Raw genomic sequence first — 12,068 nt, 5'->3', positions numbered from 1 at the left:
GTCTGTCCCATATCGGGCTCATAGTCTTAATCCCCGTTTTACAGGTGAGGTAACTGAGGCCCGGAGAAGCGAAGTGACTTGCTCAAGGTATCGGAACAGACCTGTGGCCGAGCGGGCACCAGAACCCAGGTCCTTCCGACTCTCGGGCCCGTGTTGTATCCGCTGAGCCACCCTGCCTTTGTTAGCGTTGGGTCAGAGTCCTCTTTTTCCATTTCTCTGTGGTGTCTCAGGAGTGGGGAAGATGCGGTGTTTTCTCCCCGGCCCCGGTGAACGCAGCAGCCCCCGATGGCCAACGCTCATTTTTCTTCCTTTCCGTTGCATCCAGTTTGGATTGCCCTCGGTGAGCGGACGGCCCGCCCTCTCCGGGGTCCCGCGGCCAGCCAGACGGGTTCGGCGTCGAGCCGCCTCCGGCTCCTCCCCGCACCCCCCGGGCTGGAGGAGGTCGCGGCCCTTCTCTCCGGGAACGGCGGCCGGGGCGAGGGGGAGGGGAACCTGGGAATAGCGGGGAGCGCTCCGGAGAGCCGGCGGCCCTGGCTACGGCCCGGCCCGGCCGCCCGACTGGACCACCTCCTCCTCCCGCGGCCTGCTTGGCCCCCGGGCCACCACCGCTTTCCGTGACTGGACGCGGGATTATAATAAGAAGGTTGGTATTAAGCGCTTGCCGTGTGCAGAGCACTGTTCTCAGCACTGGGGTAGATACAGGGGAATCGGGTTGTCCCACTCGGGGCTCACGGTCTTAATCCCCGTTTTACAGATGAGGTAACTGAGGCGCAGAGAAGTGATGTGACTTGCCCAAAGTCACACAGCTGATGAGTGGCAGAGCCGGCATTAGAACTCACGTCCTCTGACTCCCGATTCCGGGCTCTTTCCATTGAGCCACGCTGCTTCTCCCATATGCTCTCCCATGTGCCGTACAGTGCTCTCTTGTGGCCTAAGTCCTCAAAACTAGGATTTAATCGATCTGCTGCGTTCTTATAAAGTAAATAATAATGTTGGTATTTGTTAAGCGCTTACTATGTGCAGAGCACTGTTCTGAGCGCTGGGGTAGAGACGGGGTCATCGGGCCGTCCCACGTGAGGCTCACAGTTAATCCCCATTTTACAGATGAGGTAACTCGGGCACCGAGAAGTGAAGTGACTTGCCCACAGTCAGCTGACAAGTGGTGGTGCGGGGATTCGAACCCATGACCTGAGACTCCCGAGCCCGGGCTCTTTCCACTGAGCCACGCTGAAGAAATCAGTCAGGGCCAGAAAAAATCAGGCCGTGGATAGTCCGTTGTTAAAATCAAGCGCGGCTACTGAAACACACCACCGTTCGCTCGCCCACCGTGAGCAACCTTCAGCTGTCGCGTTGGTTTTGATTAAATCTCTCAGCGAGACACGTACCCACACGCTACTTTCAATCTAAAAATAGCCAAATAGATGGCGGCTCGTTGGGCCGTCGAACAGTGGAAAGAGCCTGGGCTTTGGAGTCAGAGGTCATGAGTTCGAATTCCAGCTCTGCCACCTAATAATCATGTCGGCATTTGTTAAGCGCTTACTCTGCGCCGAGCGCTGTTCTAAGCGCTGGGGGAGATACAGGGTCATCGGGTTGCCGCACGGGAGGCTCCCAGGCTTCATCCCCGTTTTACAGTCGAGGTCACTGAGGCCCAGAGAAGTGAAGTGACTCGCCCACAGTCACACGGCCGACAAGTGGTGGAGTAGGGAGTCGAACCCGTGACCTCTGACGCCCAAGCCCGGCCTCTTTCCACGGAGCCGCGCTGCACCTGTCGGCTGTGTGACGGTGGGCGAGTCACTTCACTTCTCGGTGCCTCAGTGACCTCATCTGGAAAACGAGGATGAAGACTGGGAGCCGCACGTGGGACCACCTGATTCCCCCGTGTCTCCCCCAGCGCTTAGAACAGTGCTCGGCACATGGTAAGCGCTTAACAAATACCGACATTATTATTGTCATCATTGTCCGTTTTCCTCTTGCCTGATCTCCTGCCGTAGCCCCTCGCCCTGCCCAGACGTTTCCTCTGCCCGCCTTTTTACGGTTGCCCCGTTTCGGCTCAATATAAGCTCAGAACGACTATCCGCCCATCCCGTTTCCTCAAATGCGACTTCCAAAAAAATAATAATTTAAAAGAAAATTCCCTAAATGGTTCTCACATCTTCCCACTAGGCGGTAACATCTGCTCTCACAAATGAGGCCATCTAACTTTTCCATGGGATTTGCTAAGCGCTCCAGCGTGTGACCGGCGCTGTACTAAGCGCCACGTGGAGCCGAACTAATCAGGTTGGACCTAGTCCGTCTCCAACCCGGGGCTCGCGGTCTCGATTCCCATTTCACAGGTGCGGTAACTGAGGCACGGAGAAGCGGAGCGACCGGCCCGCGGCGGACGATGGGCAGGGCCGGGTTTAGAACCCGGATCCTCTGACTCCCAGACCCCTGCCCTTTCCACTAGGCCACGCTGCTTTGGTCTTAATCTGATTAATTAGGGTAGGAAACAGTGTTCGGCACACAGTAAGCCCTTAACGAATACCAACCTCGTCATCATCGTTATTATTAATGTGACACGATCTGTTTTCTGACATCGTGAGCGGTAAGAGCAAGGCTGACGATACTCTCACTTAGGAGGATTTCGGTCTTTTGTGAAAGTTCCACTGGTGATGTCTACAGTGCTTTTGTTATTATCGATTCTATAATAAATAATTCCTACTACTACTATACTACCAATGATATGCTACTAATAATTATATTAGTAGTAGTAATTTCCCGACTCTGCCACCTGTCAGCTGTGTGACCGTGGGCGAGTCACTTCACTTCTCTGGGCCTCAGTTCCCTCCTCTGTAAAATGGGGATTGACCGTGAGCCTCCCGTGGGACGACCCGATGACCCCGTATCTCCCCCGGCGCTTAGAACGGTGCTCTGCACATGGTAAGCGCTTAACAAATACCAACATTATTATTCTAATCCTACCTTCACTACTTGTCTGCTGGGTGACCTTGAACAAGTCACTTCCCTTCTCTGTGCCTCAGTTATCTCGTCTGTAAAATGGGGATGGAGACTGTGAACCCCACAAGGGACAGGGACTGTGTCCCACCCGATTTGCTTGGCTCCACCCCAGCGCTTAGTGCAGTGCCCGGCACATAGTTAGAGATTAATCGGGTCCGAAAAAGTCCCTGTCCAACCTGGGACTCACGGTTTAAAAGGGAGGGAGAACAAGCATTTAGTGTCCGTTCTACGGAGGAGGAGACTAAGCCACAGACAATTTTAATGACTGGCCCGAGGTCACACAGGAGGCATTTGTCAGAGGCAGGATTAGAATCCAGGTCCTCTGACTCCAGGCTCGCTGCAGTCTTACTTCGCTCCGCACCCGGTAAGTCTTATCGAAATACCACTGAGTCACTGACCTTTTTGATTGATTCCACGTGCTCTGTGGAAGCGGGGTGGCCTAGTGGCAAGATCTCGGGTTTGGGAGTCAGAAGGGTGTGGGTTCTAATCCCGGCTCCAACACTTAAGAATAATGATGATGATGATGTTGGTATTTGTTAAGTGCTTACTATGTGCTGAGCACTGTTCTAAGCGCTGGGGGAGATACAGGGTCACCGGGTCGTCCCACGTGAGGCTCGCAGTTAATCCCCATTTTACAGATGAGGTAACTGAGGCCCAGAGAAGTGAAGTGACTCACCCACGGTCCCACGGCTGACAAGTGGCAGAGCCGGGAGTCGAACCCATGACCTCTGACTCCCAAGCCCGGGCTCTTTCCACTAAGCCACTTGTCTGCTGTGTGACCTCGGGCGAGCCACTTCACTTCTCTGGGCCTCAGTTCCCTCATCTCTAAAATGGGGATGAAGACTGTGAGCACCACATAGGACCACCTGATGACCCGGTATCTACTCCGGCGCTTAGAACAGTGCTTGGTATCTAGTAAGCGCTTCACAAATACCATCATTATTATTATTATTATCCAGAAATGGGTGCATTCTAAGTCCCCAACAATCGAGGCAAAGAGCAGGAACAATTTGACAGGGAACTAACTCTTTCAGGAATCCTTTCTTTCAGGCCGGAGAACAGGGGGATGTGGGAGGGTGAGTAGGTGTGTGAACGTGTAGAAAAAGGGTTCTCTTCTAACCCCACCCTATCACTTTCAAATGCCATGAGGTCACTGTTTATTTTTACTGTATTGTACTTTCCCAAGCGCTTAGTACAGTGCTCTGCACACAGTAGGCGCTCGGTAAATACGATTGGATAAGCGAATGAATATTATACCTGAAAACATCAATGCTGAGGAGCAAGGTGACCTAGTGGAGAGAGAGCCCAGGCCCGGGAGCCGAAGGACCTGGGTTCGAATCCCCGCTCTGCCACTCGCTCTCTGTGTATGACCTGGAGAAAGTCACTTCACTTCTCTGTGCCTCAGTTCCCTCATCTGTAAAATGGGGATGGAGACCGTGAGCCACATGGGCTCACTGAGTCACGTAATCCGACGGGGTTATGCCGTATCTATTCCAGAGCTTTATACTCCAGAGAAGCAGCGTGGCTCGGCGGAAAGAGCCCGGGCTTGGGAGTCAGAGGTCTTGGGTTCGAATGCCGCCTCCGCCTCTTAGCGGCGTGACTGTGGGCGAGTCACTTCACTTCTCTGGGCCTCAGTTCCCTCATCTGTAAAATGGGGATGAAGACTGTGAGCCTCACGGGGGACAACCTGGTGACCCTGTATCTACCCCAGCGTTTAGAACAGTGCTCTGCATACAGTAAGCGCTTAACAAATACCAACATCATCATTATTATTATCATTATTATGATTTCATAGGACTGAATTGAATTGAAAGTGTTCCTGGGCTGCTTCGGTCACTTCTCCTCAGACACCAGCAGATGACAGTGCTTCCCTTCCCAAAGAAGCTGCGAGCGCGCTCCCCTTTACAGCCCTTTTTGTGTGTTTGTTTGTTTCATGGACTTTCTAAAGAACTTACTACATGCCAGGCACTGTACTGAGCACTGAGGTAGAAAGGACAATACTGGGTTGGACACAGTCCCTGCCCCACGTGGGGCTCACAGTCTTTATCCCCATTTTACAGTTGAGGCAACTGAGGCATAGAAAAGTGGAGACTGGCTCAAGGTCACACAACAGACAAGTAGCGGAGCCGGGATTAGAACTCAGGTCCTCTGACTCCCAGGCCGGGGCTCTTTTCGCTAGGTTTTGCTGTTCAGTTTGTCCAAAGTCCTGCCTGTGGCTTGACGGGGCCGTGGAGGGTGCTTACCTTGAGAGGCAGCGTGGCTCAGTGGAAAGAGCCCGGGCTCGGGAGTCAGAGGTCATGGGTTCAAATCCCGGCTCTGCCACTTGTCAGCTGTGTGACTGTGGGCGAGTCACTTCACTTCTCTGGGCCTCAGTGACCTCATCTGTAAAATAGGGATTAACTGTGAGCCTCACGTGGGACAGCCTGATGACCCTGTATCTCCCCCAGCGCTTAGAACAGTGCTCTGCACATAGTAAGCGCTTAACAAATACCAACATTATTATTATTATTATTATTACCCTCTAAAGGCTTGGATAGAAACTCTTATCCCTCCACCTCTCACCCCAAACACAGCCTTTCCTTATTATTTCCTCTGATCTGGAATTCATTATAGTATTTGTCTCCCCTTTGGCGTGTAAACTCCTCGCGAGCAGGGACCGTGTCTATTGATCCCCTTCTATTCTCCCAAGCGCCTAGTATGGCGTTCTGCAGAGAATCGATAAATATTATTAATTGATTGACTGCATTGCTATTCCTCCCCCTCATTCATCTATCAGGACTTGAGATTTTGGATTCAAATTCTGATCTCTCTTGGTCTCTTTCTTTTTTTATCCCCCCCCCCCCCCCCAGGCCTTTGCAACCTTCCTGACTGTTCCCGGTGAAAGTCGAAGCCGGAAGGGTCCGAATTTGGGACCGAGTCACCGCTGCTTCTGGAAGAGTCGGTGGGAGAGTTCGACGGCAGAGAGGCGGGTTTAGGATGTTCCCGAGCCATGTCGGACGAGGGGCGGTGGCGGGGAGGAAGAAGGAAGCGCAGGACCGGTTATGGGCACCGTCGCGGGCAAGGGAATTGGCACAGGTGGGATTGGGGGTGGGGGCGGGGAGGGCAAGAGTGAGGGGAAGGAAGAGGTGGGGAGGGGAAGGGGGCAGGAGGAGGAGGAAGAACAAAGAGAGGACAGGAAGGTGGTGGATAGGTGAAGGAGGAAGAGCCGGGAGGAGAAGGGGGAAGGAAGAGGAGGAAGAAGAGGGTGAGGAGAAGGTGGAGGGTGAAGGCGATGGAGGAAAAGGGAGAGGAGAGGGAGGAGAGGAGACTAGAGGAGGAAGAAGACGGGGTGAGGAGAGGTGGGGGTAGGTGAAGGAGGAAGAGGGACGGGATTGGGAAGAACAGGAAAAGGAGAAAAAGGAGAGGGTGAGGGGGGAGGAGGTGGATGAGGCCTAACAGAGTAGAGGTGATGGTGGGAGGGAGAGGGAGGCTAGGGTCACCACCCAGCTCCAATCTCTGAAATCCCTTTTCTCATTCTCTGGGACCCCACTGGCTCTTTAAGAAACGCGAGCGCTTCCTTTTTCTCCCAGTGGTATTTGTTTAGCACTTACTATGTGCCAGACACTGTACTAAGAGCTGGGGGTAGATACAAGCTAATCAGGTGGAACACGGGCCCTGTCTCACAGTCTTAATCCCCATTTTAGAGATGAAGTGCCTGAGGCGCGGAGATGTTAACTGAATTGGCCGAGGTCACACGGCAAGACAAGTGGCGGAGCCTGGATTGGAACCCGCGTCCTCTGACCCCCAGGCCCGGGCTCTTTCCACCAGGCCACGCTACTTCTCTACTTTTCCCGACGGAGGTCTTCCTCTGTTACTCTTCATTACTCCCGGCTCTGCCACTCGTCAGCTGTGTGACTGTGGGCGAGTCACTTCACTTCTCTGTGCCTCAGTGACCTCATCTGGAAAATGGGGATGAAGACTGTGAGCCCCACGTGGGACAACCTGATTCCCCTGTGTCCACCCCAGCGCTTAGAACAGTGCTCTGCACATAGTCAGCGCTTAACAAATACCAACGTTATTATTATTATTATTACTCTCCAGCCCACCCTCTAGACCTTGAGATCGTCTGCACATTTGGATCTGCACCCTGGGTATCCGTCCCACTCTCGGTCCCACGTCGCTTATTTACATAACCAGAATTTATTTCTATTAATGTACGAGAACCATTAGAAAGCTTGCGGATTATGGCAGAGGACGGGACGTTCTGGAGAAGGTGTATCCATGGAGTCGCTATGAATCGGAAACTACTCGACGGCACTTAATAAAACGTCTCTTCCCCTAGTTCGTAAACTCCTCGTGAACAGGAAACGTGTCTACCAACTTCTCTGCAGAGCGTTTAGTACCGTGCTCTGAATGCAGTAAGAACTCCAAAACTCCATTGATTGATCGATTAGATTATAAACTGTGTCCGATCTGATTACCTTTCATCTCCCCCAGGGCTTAGTAGAACGCTCAACCCATAATTAATGTTTAGCAAATACCACAACTGTGGATATCGTAATCAACTTTCTTTTGGGCAGAGAACATGTGTTTGACTTCTGCTGCAAAGAGTAACAATCGCATTATCTGTTAAACACTTTCAGGATCCTAACTCTGTTATATCGTACTCTCCCAAGCTTTTAATACAGTGCACTGCACACGGGAAGTACTCATTAAATACGATTGATTGGGTAATGTTGGTATTTGTTAAGCGCTTACTATGTGCCGAGCACTGTTCTAAGCGCCGGGGTGGATACAGCGTAATCAGGTTGTCCCACGTGGGGCTCGCAGTTAATCCCCATTTTACAGATGAGGTAACCGAGGCCCAGAGAAGTGAAGTGACTCGCCCACAGTCCCACAGCTGACGAGTGGCAGAGCCGGGAGTCGAACTCATGACCTCTGACTCCGAAGCCCAGCCTCTTTTCCACAAGATAAACAGAATGGACACAATTTCTGTCCTACCCGAGGCTTGCAGTCTTTCCCCAGCCTGTAGCAAAGTAGTCTACTCGGTAGGGTCTCTATAAATACCACTGATTGATCCACAACAATACTCGTAGGAATAGTGGTATTTATTCACTGTCTTCAGCGTTCAGTACTCTGTCCCGAATGGCCGGGGAAAGGGAAGCAGAGGCACAAAACACATTCTTTGCTCCCCAGAAGCTAACACTCCCACGGGGAGGCAGACGTAAAGAAATCACAAGCAGTGGAATCGGGAAAAATAAGATTGCACGTTAAGTGCAGCATGGTCTAGTGGATAGAATCCGGGCCTGGGAGTCAGAAAGATGCGGGTTCTAATCCCGGCTCTGCCTCTTATCTGCTGTGTGACCTCGGGCAAGACATTTCGCTTCTCTGGGCTTCATTTCCTTCATTCTGGGACTCCACCAGAACATCGGACCCGCTGACTGCCTTCTGGCAGAGACTCGGCACGGCCTAGTGGATCGAGCGTGGGCCTGGGGATCAGAAGGACCCGGCTTGTAATCCCAGCTCCTCCATTTGTCTGCTGTGTTGACCTCGGGTGAGTCACTTCCCTTTTCTCTGCCTCAGTTCCCTCATTTGTAAAATGGGGATTAAGACTGTGAGCCCTAGGTGGGACAGGGACTGTGTCCAACCCGATTTGCTTGTTTCCACCCCAGCTCCTAGTACAGTGGCTGGTACATAGTAGAGACTTAACCAAAACCACGATCATAATTATTATCGTTTATTTATTCAATAGTATTTATTGAACACTTACTATGTGCAGAGCACTGCACCAAGCGCTTGGAATATAAAATTCGGCAACACGATAGAGACGATCCCTGCCCAGTGACAGGCTCACAGTCTCTATGTACAAGTGCTGAGGATGGGTAGAGATGAATAATATCTAAGTGCAATAGGTGACTGTGGAGCTGGTAATAAAGACGACGACGATGATGATTAATGGTAATAATAGCAATGATGATTGTACTTGTTAAGCACTGGGTATATTCCAGGCACTGGGCTAAGCACTGGGATAGACTAAGGATAACCAGGTCTCACCTGGGGCTCACAGAGTAAGTAGGAGGGAGAACAGATATTAAATTTCCAGTTTGCAGATGAGGTAACTGAGGACTAGAGAAGTGAAGTGACTTCCCCAAGAGCACACGGCTCAAGCGCTGGGATTAGAACTCAGATACTTCTGACTCCCAGGCCTGCGCTCTTCCCACTAGGACCATATTGAGTCTCACTGATGAGGTTTGGCTTTCCCGATAATTAACTGGGGTCGGGGGACTCGCTGGAGGTAAAGGGATTTTAAGAAATCTTTAAAGGCGGGGTGGGCTGCGATCTGGGGGACGTAGAGGACGGGGAGGGTCTGGGAACTGGTGGTGGGAAGATGGTAGGGGAGTACAGAGAGGAGGTGGGCTGGGTCTGGAGAGGGCAAGAAAAGAGTGCGAGGAGGGGACTCCAGAGACGAGGTGGGTGAGGAGAGCAGATCCATCGGGTGGAGAAGATTTTTTTTTTAAATGGTATTTGTTAAGCGCTTACCGGGTGCCAGGCACTGGGCACTGTACTGAGCGCCGGGGTAGATACAAGCTAATCAGTTTGGACACAGTCCCTGACCCACCTAGGGCTCGCAGTCTTAATCCCCATTTTCCAAATGAGGAAACTGAGGCACAGAAAAGTGAAGTGACTCACCCAAGGTCACACAGGAGACAAATGGAGGAGCCGGGATCACAGGCCAGGTCCTTCTGACTCCCAGGCCTGTGTTCCATCCTCTAGGCCATGCCGAGTTTCGGCTAGAAGGCCATCAGTGGGGAGGGGATCCAGTGTTCTGGAGGAGTCCCAGGGCTGGGGGTGCAGGGAACTGCCTGAACGCCTCCCGAGGAGTGAAGGTTGGATTCCTTCCCCAGGCTGGAGGGAAGCCAGAGACTACTTCTCGGCCCCACTGGATTTGTGCTTTTTCAAAAGAGCCTTTCGAACTTTGCCTGGCAGGGCTTTGCCTTCCTCAAAGACTTTTCTCCCAGAAACAAACGCTCTCGTCCTGGAGGCCCAAAGCCTGAGGGATGGAGGAGGGTCCTGGGAGCAGTTTACCTTTGCCATCGTGGCTTCCGCATGACATTATGCGGACTCCTCTTATGACTCCTCTTTATGGCTGCCCTAAGGGCCGTCTCATCTTGAAAGGAAAAGAACCAGGAGAAGTAGGAGGAGGAAGAAGAGGAGGAAAGACAGGAGGAGGAGAACGAAAAGGGAGAGGAGCGGGGTGAGGAGGAAGAGAAAGAGAAGGAGGAGGGAAGGAAAGAGAAGGAGGAGGAGGAAAGGACAAAGAGGGAGGAGGAGGTAAATGGTGGTAATCATTTAGCATTTACTATGTGCCAAGCACTGTCCTAAAATCTGGGGTAGATAGATACGAGGCAATCAGGCCGGACCCAGTCCGCCCCTCACCGGGCTCCAGGTCTAGGTCGGATGGAGAATGGGTATTGGATCCCTTTTGACAGATGAGGAAACTGCGGTGCAGAGAATTTTATTGAGGGCCCCAAATCCCTGAGCAGGCAAATGTCAGAGCTAGAAGTAGAACCCAGATCTAATTCCGTGCTAGAATTAGAATCCGGATCTCTAGATGGTAAGCTCGTTATGGGAAGGGAGCGAGCCTGCTAATTCTGCTGTACTGTACTCTCCCAAGCACTTAGTACAGTGCTCTTCACCTAGTAAGTGTTCAGTGAATACGATTGCTCGATTGGTTGATCCTCTGACTCTCAGGCCCGCGCTCTTTCCACTGGGCCACACTGCTTCCGGGGAATGAAACGAGCGTAGCCTTTTCCCCTACAGTCCCGCGTCCAGGGAATTTTCCTCGAGTGACCTGGTAGGTGGCTCTCCTCTTCCCAGCGGAGCAGTGTTTATTCACGGCTTCAGCAGAAGCCAAAGAAAAGAGAGCGGAGGTGTTTGAACCCCTTTTCTCACTAAATTTGAAAACACCGATTTTCCCACCAGTGTTTTTCATTCATGAGAACAGGGGAAGTGGAGCAGGATGAGATGGTGAGAAAAGTTCGAGGAAACAATAGTCGTGAGTCACAATGAACGTCGGCCTCTGAGGGAGTCACCTGCTCGCAAGCCTGACGGCAGCATAGGGCCGGCGCACGACTGGAGAGCCCAGTCCGGACCGTGCTTAAAAAATATCGCCGTGGCCAGAGAGACCTGCTTTTAATCAGCAGGTTCAGAGTCCAAATCGTTCCGTATTGCATGATTTCCTTGAATTATCGGGCCAGTTAAAGCGATTTTGCCGGCTTCCTCTTCTCCGAGCACTCCCTTTCCTTTCTGAGGGAGCCCAAGCCCTTCTCTGCGTTTCCACAGATTGGGCCTTGTGGAGGGGCTGAGGGAACAACGCCGTGATGGGAAGTCCCGGAGGCCGAGCCGTGATGGACGCGAGGGTTGATGTCCTCTTCACCTTGCACAGCTCCGATAAGCGAGATTTCCGAACAATGCGATCCAAGTTTACCCTGGCAAATGGTTTTTCCTCACCCGCTTGCATAACCAGCCGCCGAGGGTTCGCTAGTCTTCGCCATCGTCGGCTAGTTCTGCGCAGGACAGAATGGCCCCTCGTCCCTCGGGCCTCCCCTAATGATAATAATTAATCATAATCATCACCGTGGTGTCTGTTGACCGCTTAGTACTTGCCAGGTGCTGTCCTGAGCGCTGGGGTGGTTATGAGATATCAGGTAACGGATTTCCCCTTTTTCAAAGGCTTAAAAGACTCACTTCACAAAGTGATAATGTTGGTATTTGTTAAGCCCTTACTATGTGCCGAGCACTGTTCTAAGCGCTGGGGTAGATACAGGGTAATCGGGCTGTCCCATGTGAGGCTCGCAGGCTTAATCCCCATTTTACAGATGAGATAACCGAGGCACCGAGAAGTCAAGTGACTTGCCCAAAGTCACACAGCTGACAGTGGCGGAGCCAGGATTAGAACCCATGACCTCTGACTCCTAAACCCATGTTCTTTCCACTGAGCCACGCTGCTTCTCTGATAGTCACCCCACCTCAGTCCCACAGCACTTATTTATACATGCGTGGTTCAGTGGAAAGTGCTCGGGCTTGGGAGT

The sequence above is a fragment of the Ornithorhynchus anatinus genome, chromosome 12 (genome assembly GCF_004115215.2).
Source record: "Ornithorhynchus anatinus isolate Pmale09 chromosome 12, mOrnAna1.pri.v4, whole genome shotgun sequence".
Taxonomy (NCBI): domain Eukaryota; kingdom Metazoa; phylum Chordata; class Mammalia; order Monotremata; family Ornithorhynchidae; genus Ornithorhynchus; species Ornithorhynchus anatinus.
The sequence above is the reverse complement of the archived record's forward strand: the minus strand, read 5'-3'. Positions refer to the sequence as shown.